Raw genomic sequence first — 9931 nt, 5'->3', positions numbered from 1 at the left:
GGGTGGTGCAGTATATTGGGGTTTTTAAACTTGTACAAAGCATGGAGTAGGAAAAAATTAAAGTATCTGGTAGCTTGTCTTCTTCTGTTGTTGGTGTTTACCCACTCTTCGCATCCACTGCCCCCATCTGGTCTTGAACCCCACCATTTTCTTTTCAGTTTAAAATTCTCCTTTCTAGTCTCATCATCCTTGTCTTCTTTGTCTGTTTTCTATGGAAGGCTAGTTGGTGGTTCAAAACTGAATAGAATGTGTGTGTGCTTGACCATCCTATAATACTGTAGGTTGACACCACACACAGAAAGAAGCCATGGCTTTAGACCAGCTGAAAATGAAGCTGAAAATGATTTGCGGTATAGGGGATGAGTGAGAATGAGTGAGTAAGTGGTTGAAAGTTATTGATGATTACTTTTTTTTTAATTAAAATTTTATATTTAATTCATAATATCATTTAATAATAAATACCCTTAAACAGCTTGAGAATTCAATCCACATAAATACAGAGAGAAAAACTTTTAATCGGAGTTACCTGGCATCTAGGGGACAATTAAGATTACGGGTAAACATCAGCACATCCACACTGGTGGTGAGCATAGCTGCCTTCCAAGCAGTTTAACCGGGTTCCATTCCCAGCCAACAGGTGCCCTTTTAAGTTGAATGTTCAGGTAACATAACTGACTGTTGCTATAGCAGGTGACTGTACTGTGATGAGAACAGGAGATTCATGGACCAAAAACCTCGGCATGTTTCTGCCCGAGGTGATTTTTCGAACCAGGGACCATTCGCGTGTTAGATGAATGTAGTAACCACTACATTACAGAAACCACGGGTTTTGGAACTAATAGTCTAGCGTGGGTTCGGTGTCAGACCTTTTCTTGACGCGCTGCCGTTAAAGCTGACTTCCTTTCTAAAACAAAAAAAATAATTGCTGCCCCTACACGGTTCTGATCGGAGGACTGTTCACGTGTGAGGCAAACGAGATAAGCGCTACACTACAGAAACCAGTGGTAGGTTGGCTGCTCGCTGCCACCTGGGGTGTGGGAAACAGGAACTCTGGCGAGAAGAACCACTCTCTCCTAAATCGGCATCGAGGGGACAATAAAGATCGCGGCTAAAAATGGGCTCTGGATGCCTATTGGAGGACAGGTCAAAAGCAGTGTTTCTGCCTGGTTTCGAACCAGGGACCTTTCGCGTGTTAGGCGAACGTGATAACCACTACACTACAGAAACCACAACGCTCAGCACCGGACTTCAGGCGTCTTTTCGGCGTCAAAGTTTTTCTTGACGCGCTGACCGGAACGAAGAAAGGAGCGCTGTTCCTACCCGGCTTCGATCCGGGGACCTTTCGCGTGTAAGGCGAACGTGATAACCACTACACTACAGAAACCACGCCGGGTGAGGCTCTTTTGATGTCGGCCTGTCATCTGCACGTGCAGGAAACGGCGCTCCCACCCAGAGCCTTCAATCCACATGAAGTCGAATAAGAAAACGTTGATTCGGAGTTGCCTGGCATCGAGGGGACAATAAAGATCGCGGCTAAAAATGGGCTCATTCGCGCGGTTACCTCAACCGTGGCGTTGGTGGTATAGTGGTGAGCATAGCTGCCTTCCAAGCAGTTGACCCGGGTTCGATTCCCGGCCAACGCATGCCCTTTTAAGTTGAATGTTCAGGTGCGTGCCATGTAAGAGTCCCATGACAGTCAGCCCACAAAGACACCAGTGTAGCCAACAGAGTATTCCATGTCTTATCTTTAATTAACAACCATGTCTGAATGTTGATTGATGTGAGATGAGCTCATATTTGCAGAGGATACTGTCTTCCAAGGTTTCTGAAGGTCTGCAGTGATGAGAACATGAGGTCCATAGAGGCAAAGGCCAAAAACCTCAGCATGTTTCTGCCCGGTTTCGAACCGGGGACCTTTCGCGTGTGAGGCGAACGTGATAACCGCTACACTAAAGAAACCACGGGCAGGTTGGCCGCTCGCTGCCACCTGGGGTGTGGGAAACAGGAACTCTGGCGAGAAGAACCACTCTAGCAGGCACCAGCCTTTCCGACCGATGACGGCTGGATGCCTATTGGAGGACAGGTCAAAAGCAGTGTTTCTGCCTGGTTTCGAACCAGGGACCTTTCGCGTGTTAGGCGAACGTGATAACCACTACACTACAGAAACCACAACGCTCAGCACCGGACTTCAGGCGTCTTTTCGGCGTCAAAGTTTTTCTTGACGCGCTGACCGGAAAAGGAGCGCTGTTCCTACCCGGCTTCGATCCGGGGACCTTTCGCGTGTAAGGCGAACGTGATAACCACTACACTACAGAAACCACGCCGGGTGAGGCTCTTTTGATGTCGGCCTGTCATCTGCACGTGCGGGAAACGGCGCTCCCACCCAGAGCCTTCAATCCACATGAAGTCGAATAAGAAAACGTTGATTCGGAGTTGCCTGGCATCGAGGGGACAATAAAGATCGCGGCTAAAAATGGGCTCATTCGCGCGGTTACCTCAACAGTGGCGTTGGTGGTATAGTGGTGAGCATAGCTGCCTTCCAAGCAGTTGACCCGGGTTCGATTCCCGGCCAACGCATGCCCTTTTAAGTTGAATGTTCAGGTGCGCGCCATGTAAGAGTCCCATGACAGTCAGCCCACAAAGACACCAGTGTAGCCAACAGAGTATTCCATGTCTTATCTTTAATTAACAACCATGTCTGAATGTTGATTGATGTGAGATGAGCTCATATTTGCAGAGGATACTGTCTTCCAAGGTTTCTGAAGGTCTGCAGTGATGAGAACATGAGGTCCATAGAGGCAAAGGCCAAAAACCTCAGCATGTTTCTGCCCGGTTTCGAACCGGGGACCTTTCGCGTGTGAGGCGAACGTGATAACCGCTACACTACAGAAACCACGGGCAGGTTGGCCGCTCGCTGCCACCTGGGGTGTGGGAAACAGGAACTCTGGCGAGAAGAACCACTCTAGCAGGCACCAGCCTTTCCGACCGATGACGGCTGGATGCCTATTGGAGGACAGGTCAAAAGCAGTGTTTCTGCCTGGTTTCGAACCAGGGACCTTTCGCGTGTTAGGCGAACGTGATAACCACTACACTACAGAAACCACAACGCTCAGCACCGGACTTCAGGCGTCTTTTCGGCGTCAAAGTTTTTCTTGACGCGCTGACCGGAACGAATAAAGGAGCGCTGTTCCTACCCGGCTTCGATCCGGGGACCTTTCGCGTGTAAGGCGAACGTGATAACCACTACACTACAGAAACCACGCCGGGTGAAGCTCTTTTGATGTCGGCCTGTCATCTGCACGTGCGGGAAACGGCGCTCCCACCCAGAGCCTTCAATCCACATGAAGTCGAATAAGAAAACGTTGATTCGGAGTTGCCTGGCATCGAGGGGACAATAAAGATCGCGGCTAAAAATGGGCTCATTCGCGCGGTTACCTCAACCGTGGCGTTGGTGGTATAGTGGTGAGCATAGCTGCCTTCCAAGCAGTTGACCCGGGTTCGATTCCCGGCCAACGCATGCCCTTTTAAGTTGAATGTTCAGGTGCGCGCCATGTAAGAGTCCCATGACAGTCAGCCCACAAAGACACCAGTGTAGCCAACAGAGTATTCCATGTCTTATCTTTAATTAACAACCATGTCTGAATGTTGATTGATGTGAGATGAGCTCATATTTGCAGAGGATACTGTCTTCCAAGGTTTCTGAAGGTCTGCAGTGATGAGAACATGAGGTCCATAGAGGCAAAGGCCAAAAACCTCAGCATGTTTCTGCCCGGTTTCGAACCGGGGACCTTTCGCGCGTGAGGCGAACGTGATAACCGCTACACTACAGAAACCACGGGCAGGTTGGCCGCTCGCTGCCACCTGGGGTGTGGGAAACAGGAACTCTGGCGAGAAGAACCACTCTAGCAGGCACCAGCCTTTCCGACCGATGACGGCTGGATGCCTATTGGAGGACAGGTCAAAAGCAGTGTTTCTGCCTGGTGTCGAACCAGGGACCTTTCGCGTGTTAGGCGAACGTGATAACCACTACACTACAGAAACCACAACGCTCAGCACCGGACTTCAGGCGTCTTTTCGGCGTCAAAGTTTTTCTTGACGCGCTGACCGGAACGAAGAAAGGAGCGCTGTTCCTACCCGGCTTCGATCCGGGGACCTTTCGCGTGTAAGGCGAACGTGATAACCACTACACTACAGAAACCACGCCGGGTGAGGCTCTTTTGATGTCGGCCTGTCATCTGCACGTGCGGGAAACGGCGCTCCCACCCAGAGCCTTCAATCCACATGAAGTCGAATAAGAAAACGTTGATTCGGAGTTGCCTGGCATCGAGGGGACAATAAAGATCGCGGCTAAAAATGGGCTCATTCGCGCGGTTACCTCAACCGTGGCGTTGGTGGTATAGTGGTGAGCATAGCTGCCTTCCAAGCAGTTGACCCGGGTTCGATTCCCGGCCAACGCATGCCCTTTTAAGTTGAATGTTCAGGTGCGCGCCATGTAAGAGTCCCATGACAGTCAGCCCACAAAGACACCAGTGTAGCCAACAGAGTATTCCATGTCTTATCTTTAATTAACAACCATGTCTGAATGTTGATTGATGTGAGATGAGCTCATATTTGCAGAGGATACTGTCTTCCAAGGTTTCTGAAGGTCTGCAGTGATGAGAACATGAGGTCCATAGAGGCAAAGGCCAAAAACCTCAGCATGTTTCTGCCCGGTTTCGAACCGGGGACCTTTCGCGTGTGAGGCGAACGTGATAACCGCTACACTACAGAAACCACGGGCAGGTTGGCCGCTCGCTGCCACCTGGGGTGTGGGAAACAGGAACTCTGGCGAGAAGAACCACTCTAGCAGGCACCAGCCTTTCCGACCGATGACGGCTGGATGCCTATTGGAGGACAGGTCAAAAGCAGTGTTTCTGCCTGGTTTCGAACCAGGGACCTTTCGCGTGTTAGGCGAACGTGATAACCACTACACTACAGAAACCACAACGCTCAGCACCGGACTTCAGGCGTCTTTTCGGCGTCAAAGTTTTTCTTGACGCGCTGACCGGAACGAATAAAGGAGCGCTGTTCCTACCCGGCTTCGATCCGGGGACCTTTCGCGTGTAAGGCGAACGTGATAACCACTACACTACAGAAACCACGCCGGGTGAAGCTCTTTTGATGTCGGCCTGTCATCTGCACGTGCGGGAAACGGCGCTCCCACCCAGAGCCTTCAATCCACATGAAGTCGAATAAGAAAACGTTGATTCGGAGTTGCCTGGCATCGAGGGGACAATAAAGATCGCGGCTAAAAATGGGCTCATTCGCGCGGTTACCTCAACCGTGGCGTTGGTGGTATAGTGGTGAGCATAGCTGCCTTCCAAGCAGTTGACCCGGGTTCGATTCCCGGCCAACGCATGCCCTTTTAAGTTGAATGTTCAGGTGCGCGCCATGTAAGAGTCCCATGACAGTCAGCCCACAAAGACACCAGTGTAGCCAACAGAGTATTCCATGTCTTATCTTTAATTAACAACCATGTCTGAATGTTGATTGATGTGAGATGAGCTCATATTTGCAGAGGATACTGTCTTCCAAGGTTTCTGAAGGTCTGCAGTGATGAGAACATGAGGTCCATAGAGGCAAAGGCCAAAAACCTCAGCATGTTTCTGCCCGGTTTCGAACCGGGGACCTTTCGCGCGTGAGGCGAACGTGATAACCGCTACACTACAGAAACCACGGGCAGGTTGGCCGCTCGCTGCCACCTGGGGTGTGGGAAACAGGAACTCTGGCGAGAAGAACCACTCTAGCAGGCACCAGCCTTTCCGACCGATGACGGCTGGATGCCTATTGGAGGACAGGTCAAAAGCAGTGTTTCTGCCTGGTGTCGAACCAGGGACCTTTCGCGTGTTAGGCGAACGTGATAACCACTACACTACAGAAACCACAACGCTCAGCACCGGACTTCAGGCGTCTTTTCGGCGTCAAAGTTTTTCTTGACGCGCTGACCGGAACGAAGAAAGGAGCGCTGTTCCTACCCGGCTTCGATCCGGGGACCTTTCGCGTGTAAGGCGAACGTGATAACCACTACACTACAGAAACCACGCCGGGTGAGGCTCTTTTGATGTCGGCCTGTCATCTGCACGTGCGGGAAACGGCGCTCCCACCCAGAGCCTTCAATCCACATGAAGTCGAATAAGAAAACGTTGATTCGGAGTTGCCTGGCATCGAGGGGACAATAAAGATCGCGGCTAAAAATGGGCTCATTCGCGCGGTTACCTCAACCGTGGCGTTGGTGGTATAGTGGTGAGCATAGCTGCCTTCCAAGCAGTTGACCCGGGTTCGATTCCCGGCCAACGCATGCCCTTTTAAGTTGAATGTTCAGGTGCGCGCCATGTAAGAGTCCCATGACAGTCAGCCCACAAAGACACCAGTGTAGCCAACAGAGTATTCCATGTCTTATCTTTAATTAACAACCATGTCTGAATGTTGATTGATGTGAGATAAGCTCATATTTGCAGAGGATACTGTCTTCCAAGGTTTCTGAAGGTCTGCAGTGATGAGAACATGAGGTCCATAGAGGCAAAGGCCAAAAACCTCAGCATGTTTCTGCCCGGTTTCGAACCGGGGACCTTTCGCGTGTGAGGCGAACGTGATAACCGCTACACTACAGAAACCACGGGCAGGTTGGCCGCTCGCTGCCACCTGGGGTGTGGGAAACAGGAACTCTGGCGAGAAGAACCACTCTAGCAGGCACCAGCCTTTCCGACCGATGACGGCTGGATGCCTATTGGAGGACAGGTCAAAAGCAGTGTTTCTGCCTGGTTTCGAACCAGGGACCTTTCGCGTGTTAGGCGAACGTGATAACCACTACACTACAGAAACCACAACGCTCAGCACCGGACTTCAGGCGTCTTTTCGGCGTCAAAGTTTTTCTTGACGCGCTGACCGGAACGAAGAAAGGAGCGCTGTTCCTACCCGGCTTCGATCCGGGGACCTTTCGCGTGTAAGGCGAACGTGATAACCACTACACTACAGAAACCACGCCGGGTGAGGCTCTTTTGATGTCGGCCTGTCATCTGCACGTGCGGGAAACGGCGCTCCCACCCAGAGCCTTCAATCCACATGAAGTCGAATAAGAAAACGTTGATTCGGAGTTGCCTGGCATCGAGGGGACAATAAAGATCGCGGCTAAAAATGGGCTCATTCGCGCGGTTACCTCAACCGTGGCGTTGGTGGTATAGTGGTGAGCATAGCTGCCTTCCAAGCAGTTGACCCGGGTTCGATTCCCGGCCAACGCATGCCCTTTTAAGTTGAATGTTCAGGTGCGCGCCATGTAAGAGTCCCATGACAGTCAGCCCACAAAGACACCAGTGTAGCCAACAGAGTATTCCATGTCTTATCTTTAATTAACAACCATGTCTGAATGTTGATTGATGTGAGATGAGCTCATATTTGCAGAGGATACTGTCTTCCAAGGTTTCTGAAGGTCTGCAGTGATGAGAACATGAGGTCCATAGAGGCAAAGGCCAAAAACCTCAGCATGTTTCTGCCCGGTTTCGAACCGGGGACCTTTCGCGTGCGGGGCGACCGTGATAACCGCTACACTACAGAAACCACGGGCAGGTTGGCCGCTCGCTGCCACCTGGGGTGTGGGAAACAGGAACTCTGGCGAGAAGAACCACTCTAGCAGGCACCAGCCTTTCCGACCGATGACGGCTGGATGCCTATTGGAGGACAGGTCAAAAGCAGTGTTTCTGCCTGGTTTCGAACCAGGGACCTTTCGCGTGTTAGGCGAACGTGATAACCACTACACTACAGAAACCACAACGCTCAGCACCGGACTTCAGGCGTCTTTTCGGCGTCAAAGTTTTTCTTGACGCGCTGACCGGAACGAAGAAAGGAGCGCTGTTCCTACCCGGCTTCGATCCGGGGACCTTTCGCGTGTAAGGCGAACGTGATAACCACTACACTACAGAAACCACCCTGGGTGAGGCTCTTTTGATGTCGGCCTGTCATCTGCACGTGCGGGAAACGGCGCTCCCACCCAGAGCCTTCAATCCACATGAAGTCGAATAAGAAAACGTTGATTCGGAGTTGCCTGGCATCGAGGGGACAATAAAGATCGCGGCTAAAAATGGGCTCATTCGCGCGGTTACCTCAACCGTGGCGTTGGTGGTATAGTGGTGAGCATAGCTGCCTTCCAAGCAGTTGACCCGGGTTCGATTCCCGGCCAACGCATGCCCTTTTAAGTTAAATGTTCAGGTGCGCGCCATGTAAGAGTCCCATGACAGTCAGCCCACAAAGACACCAGTGTAGCCAACAGAGTATTCCATGTCTTATCTTTAATTAACAACCATGTCTGAATGTTGATTGATGTGAGATGAGCTCATATTTGCAGAGGATACTGTCTTCCAAGGTTTCTGAAGGTCTGCAGTGATGAGAACATGAGGTCCATAGAGGCAAAGGCCAAAAACCTCAGCATGTTTCTGCCCGGTTTCGAACCGGGGACCTTTCGCGTGTGAGGCGAACGTGATAACCGCTACACTACAGAAACCACGGGCGGGTTGGCCGCTCGCTGCCACCTGGGGTGTGGGAAACAGGAACTCTGGCGAGAAGAACCACTCTAGCAGGCACCAGCCTTTCCGACCGATGACGGCTGGATGCCTATTGGAGGACAGGTCAAAAGCAGTGTTTCTGCCTGGTTTCGAACCAGGGACCTTTCGCGTGTTAGGCGAACGTGATAACCACTACACTACAGAAACCACAACGCTCAGCACCGGACTTCAGGCGTCTTTTCGGCGTCAAAGTTTTTCTTGACGCGCTGACCGGAACGAAGAAAGGAGCGCTGTTCCTACCCGGCTTCGATCCGGGGACCTTTCGCGTGTAAGGCGAACGTGATAACCACTACACTACAGAAACCACGCCGGGTGAGGCTCTTTTGATGTCGGCCTGTCATCTGCACGTGCGGGAAACGGCGCTCCCACCCAGAGCCTTCAATCCACATGAAGTCGAATAAGAAAACGTTGATTCGGAGTTGCCTGGCATCGAGGGGACAATAAAGATCGCGGCTAAAAATGGGCTCATTCGCGCGGTTACCTCAACCGTGGCGTTGGTGGTATAGTGGTGAGCATAGCTGCCTTCCAAGCAGTTGACCCGGGTTCGCTTCCCGGCCAACGCATGCCCTTTTAAGTTGAATGTTCAGGTGCGCGCCATGTAAGAGTCCCATGACAGTCAGCCCACAAAGACACCAGTGTAGCCAACAGAGTATTCCATGTCTTATCTTTAATTAACAACCATGTCTGAATGTTGATTGATGTGAGATGAGCTCATATTTGCAGAGGATACTGTCTTCCAAGGTTTCTGAAGGTCTGCAGTGATGAGAACATGAGGTCCATAGAGGCAAAGGCCAAAAACCTCAGCATGTTTCTGCCCGGTTTCGAACCGGGGACCTTTCGCGTGTGAGGCGAACGTGATAACCGCTACACTACAGAAACCACGGGCAGGTTGGCCGCTCGCTGCCACCTAAGGTGTGGGAAACAGGAACTCTGGCGAGAAGAACCACTCTAGCAGGCACCAGCCTTTCCGACCGATGACGGCTGGATGCCTATTGGAGGACAGGTCAAAAGCAGTGTTTCTGCCTGGTTTCGAACCAGGGACCTTTCGCGTGTTAGGCGAACGTGATAACCACTACACTACAGAAACCACAACGCTCAGCACCGGACTTCAGGCGTCTTTTCGGCGTCAAAGTTTTTCTTGACGCGCTGACCGGAACGAAGAAAGGAGCGCTGTTCCTACCCGGCTTCGATCCGGGGACCTTTCGCGTGTAAGGCGAACGTGATAACCACTACACTACAGAAACCACGCCGGGTGAGGCTCTTTTGATGTCGGCCTGTCATCTGCACGTGCGGGAAACGGCGCTCCCACCCAGAGCCTTCAATCCACATGAAGTCGA

The 9931-nt window shown here is 51.6% G+C and overlaps 38 non-coding genes across 38 annotated transcripts; 9 read left to right on the top strand and 29 right to left on the bottom strand.

Moving 5' to 3' along the window:
* Positions 1-1154: 1154 nt before the first annotated feature.
* trnav-aac (transfer RNA valine (anticodon AAC)) lies at positions 1155-1227 on the bottom strand. Its single transcript has one exon. It is a non-coding gene; the product is annotated as a tRNA-Val (tRNA).
* Positions 1228-1311: 84 nt separating this feature from the next.
* On the bottom strand, positions 1312-1384 carry trnav-uac (transfer RNA valine (anticodon UAC)). The gene has a single exon. It is a non-coding gene; the product is annotated as a tRNA-Val (tRNA).
* Positions 1385-1571: 187 nt separating this feature from the next.
* Positions 1572-1643, top strand: trnag-ucc (transfer RNA glycine (anticodon UCC)). The gene has a single exon. It is a non-coding gene; the product is annotated as a tRNA-Gly (tRNA).
* Positions 1644-1886: 243 nt separating this feature from the next.
* trnav-cac (transfer RNA valine (anticodon CAC)) lies at positions 1887-1959 on the bottom strand. Its single transcript has one exon. It is a non-coding gene; the product is annotated as a tRNA-Val (tRNA).
* Positions 1960-2094: 135 nt separating this feature from the next.
* Positions 2095-2167, bottom strand: trnav-aac (transfer RNA valine (anticodon AAC)). Its single transcript has one exon. It is a non-coding gene; the product is annotated as a tRNA-Val (tRNA).
* Positions 2168-2245: 78 nt separating this feature from the next.
* Positions 2246-2318, bottom strand: trnav-uac (transfer RNA valine (anticodon UAC)). The gene has a single exon. It is a non-coding gene; the product is annotated as a tRNA-Val (tRNA).
* A 187-nt stretch (positions 2319-2505) lies between these two features.
* Positions 2506-2577, top strand: trnag-ucc (transfer RNA glycine (anticodon UCC)). Its single transcript has one exon. It is a non-coding gene; the product is annotated as a tRNA-Gly (tRNA).
* A 243-nt stretch (positions 2578-2820) lies between these two features.
* Positions 2821-2893, bottom strand: trnav-cac (transfer RNA valine (anticodon CAC)). The gene has a single exon. It is a non-coding gene; the product is annotated as a tRNA-Val (tRNA).
* A 135-nt stretch (positions 2894-3028) lies between these two features.
* trnav-aac (transfer RNA valine (anticodon AAC)) lies at positions 3029-3101 on the bottom strand. Its single transcript has one exon. It is a non-coding gene; the product is annotated as a tRNA-Val (tRNA).
* An 84-nt stretch (positions 3102-3185) lies between these two features.
* On the bottom strand, positions 3186-3258 carry trnav-uac (transfer RNA valine (anticodon UAC)). Its single transcript has one exon. It is a non-coding gene; the product is annotated as a tRNA-Val (tRNA).
* Positions 3259-3445: 187 nt separating this feature from the next.
* trnag-ucc (transfer RNA glycine (anticodon UCC)) lies at positions 3446-3517 on the top strand. Its single transcript has one exon. It is a non-coding gene; the product is annotated as a tRNA-Gly (tRNA).
* Positions 3518-3760: 243 nt separating this feature from the next.
* trnav-cac (transfer RNA valine (anticodon CAC)) lies at positions 3761-3833 on the bottom strand. Its single transcript has one exon. It is a non-coding gene; the product is annotated as a tRNA-Val (tRNA).
* Positions 3834-3968: 135 nt separating this feature from the next.
* trnav-aac (transfer RNA valine (anticodon AAC)) lies at positions 3969-4041 on the bottom strand. Its single transcript has one exon. It is a non-coding gene; the product is annotated as a tRNA-Val (tRNA).
* Positions 4042-4125: 84 nt separating this feature from the next.
* trnav-uac (transfer RNA valine (anticodon UAC)) lies at positions 4126-4198 on the bottom strand. The gene has a single exon. It is a non-coding gene; the product is annotated as a tRNA-Val (tRNA).
* Positions 4199-4385: 187 nt separating this feature from the next.
* On the top strand, positions 4386-4457 carry trnag-ucc (transfer RNA glycine (anticodon UCC)). Its single transcript has one exon. It is a non-coding gene; the product is annotated as a tRNA-Gly (tRNA).
* Positions 4458-4700: 243 nt separating this feature from the next.
* trnav-cac (transfer RNA valine (anticodon CAC)) lies at positions 4701-4773 on the bottom strand. The gene has a single exon. It is a non-coding gene; the product is annotated as a tRNA-Val (tRNA).
* Positions 4774-4908: 135 nt separating this feature from the next.
* On the bottom strand, positions 4909-4981 carry trnav-aac (transfer RNA valine (anticodon AAC)). Its single transcript has one exon. It is a non-coding gene; the product is annotated as a tRNA-Val (tRNA).
* An 84-nt stretch (positions 4982-5065) lies between these two features.
* Positions 5066-5138, bottom strand: trnav-uac (transfer RNA valine (anticodon UAC)). The gene has a single exon. It is a non-coding gene; the product is annotated as a tRNA-Val (tRNA).
* A 187-nt stretch (positions 5139-5325) lies between these two features.
* On the top strand, positions 5326-5397 carry trnag-ucc (transfer RNA glycine (anticodon UCC)). The gene has a single exon. It is a non-coding gene; the product is annotated as a tRNA-Gly (tRNA).
* A 243-nt stretch (positions 5398-5640) lies between these two features.
* trnav-cac (transfer RNA valine (anticodon CAC)) lies at positions 5641-5713 on the bottom strand. Its single transcript has one exon. It is a non-coding gene; the product is annotated as a tRNA-Val (tRNA).
* A 135-nt stretch (positions 5714-5848) lies between these two features.
* On the bottom strand, positions 5849-5921 carry trnav-aac (transfer RNA valine (anticodon AAC)). The gene has a single exon. It is a non-coding gene; the product is annotated as a tRNA-Val (tRNA).
* Positions 5922-6005: 84 nt separating this feature from the next.
* Positions 6006-6078, bottom strand: trnav-uac (transfer RNA valine (anticodon UAC)). Its single transcript has one exon. It is a non-coding gene; the product is annotated as a tRNA-Val (tRNA).
* Positions 6079-6265: 187 nt separating this feature from the next.
* On the top strand, positions 6266-6337 carry trnag-ucc (transfer RNA glycine (anticodon UCC)). Its single transcript has one exon. It is a non-coding gene; the product is annotated as a tRNA-Gly (tRNA).
* Positions 6338-6580: 243 nt separating this feature from the next.
* Positions 6581-6653, bottom strand: trnav-cac (transfer RNA valine (anticodon CAC)). Its single transcript has one exon. It is a non-coding gene; the product is annotated as a tRNA-Val (tRNA).
* A 135-nt stretch (positions 6654-6788) lies between these two features.
* On the bottom strand, positions 6789-6861 carry trnav-aac (transfer RNA valine (anticodon AAC)). Its single transcript has one exon. It is a non-coding gene; the product is annotated as a tRNA-Val (tRNA).
* Positions 6862-6945: 84 nt separating this feature from the next.
* Positions 6946-7018, bottom strand: trnav-uac (transfer RNA valine (anticodon UAC)). Its single transcript has one exon. It is a non-coding gene; the product is annotated as a tRNA-Val (tRNA).
* A 187-nt stretch (positions 7019-7205) lies between these two features.
* Positions 7206-7277, top strand: trnag-ucc (transfer RNA glycine (anticodon UCC)). Its single transcript has one exon. It is a non-coding gene; the product is annotated as a tRNA-Gly (tRNA).
* Positions 7278-7520: 243 nt separating this feature from the next.
* On the bottom strand, positions 7521-7593 carry trnaa-cgc (transfer RNA alanine (anticodon CGC)). The gene has a single exon. It is a non-coding gene; the product is annotated as a tRNA-Ala (tRNA).
* Positions 7594-7728: 135 nt separating this feature from the next.
* On the bottom strand, positions 7729-7801 carry trnav-aac (transfer RNA valine (anticodon AAC)). The gene has a single exon. It is a non-coding gene; the product is annotated as a tRNA-Val (tRNA).
* Positions 7802-7885: 84 nt separating this feature from the next.
* On the bottom strand, positions 7886-7958 carry trnav-uac (transfer RNA valine (anticodon UAC)). The gene has a single exon. It is a non-coding gene; the product is annotated as a tRNA-Val (tRNA).
* Positions 7959-8145: 187 nt separating this feature from the next.
* Positions 8146-8217, top strand: trnag-ucc (transfer RNA glycine (anticodon UCC)). Its single transcript has one exon. It is a non-coding gene; the product is annotated as a tRNA-Gly (tRNA).
* A 243-nt stretch (positions 8218-8460) lies between these two features.
* Positions 8461-8533, bottom strand: trnav-cac (transfer RNA valine (anticodon CAC)). Its single transcript has one exon. It is a non-coding gene; the product is annotated as a tRNA-Val (tRNA).
* A 135-nt stretch (positions 8534-8668) lies between these two features.
* trnav-aac (transfer RNA valine (anticodon AAC)) lies at positions 8669-8741 on the bottom strand. Its single transcript has one exon. It is a non-coding gene; the product is annotated as a tRNA-Val (tRNA).
* Positions 8742-8825: 84 nt separating this feature from the next.
* trnav-uac (transfer RNA valine (anticodon UAC)) lies at positions 8826-8898 on the bottom strand. The gene has a single exon. It is a non-coding gene; the product is annotated as a tRNA-Val (tRNA).
* A 187-nt stretch (positions 8899-9085) lies between these two features.
* On the top strand, positions 9086-9157 carry trnag-ucc (transfer RNA glycine (anticodon UCC)). The gene has a single exon. It is a non-coding gene; the product is annotated as a tRNA-Gly (tRNA).
* A 243-nt stretch (positions 9158-9400) lies between these two features.
* trnav-cac (transfer RNA valine (anticodon CAC)) lies at positions 9401-9473 on the bottom strand. The gene has a single exon. It is a non-coding gene; the product is annotated as a tRNA-Val (tRNA).
* A 135-nt stretch (positions 9474-9608) lies between these two features.
* On the bottom strand, positions 9609-9681 carry trnav-aac (transfer RNA valine (anticodon AAC)). The gene has a single exon. It is a non-coding gene; the product is annotated as a tRNA-Val (tRNA).
* Positions 9682-9765: 84 nt separating this feature from the next.
* trnav-uac (transfer RNA valine (anticodon UAC)) lies at positions 9766-9838 on the bottom strand. The gene has a single exon. It is a non-coding gene; the product is annotated as a tRNA-Val (tRNA).
* Between the last annotated feature and the right edge of the window lie 93 nt (positions 9839-9931).

This window comes from Clarias gariepinus, chromosome 1 (genome assembly GCF_024256425.1).
Source record: "Clarias gariepinus isolate MV-2021 ecotype Netherlands chromosome 1, CGAR_prim_01v2, whole genome shotgun sequence".
In the NCBI taxonomy this organism is placed as follows: Eukaryota; Metazoa; Chordata; class Actinopteri; order Siluriformes; family Clariidae; genus Clarias; species Clarias gariepinus.
The sequence above is the reverse complement of the archived record's forward strand: the minus strand, read 5'-3'. Positions and strand labels throughout refer to the sequence as shown.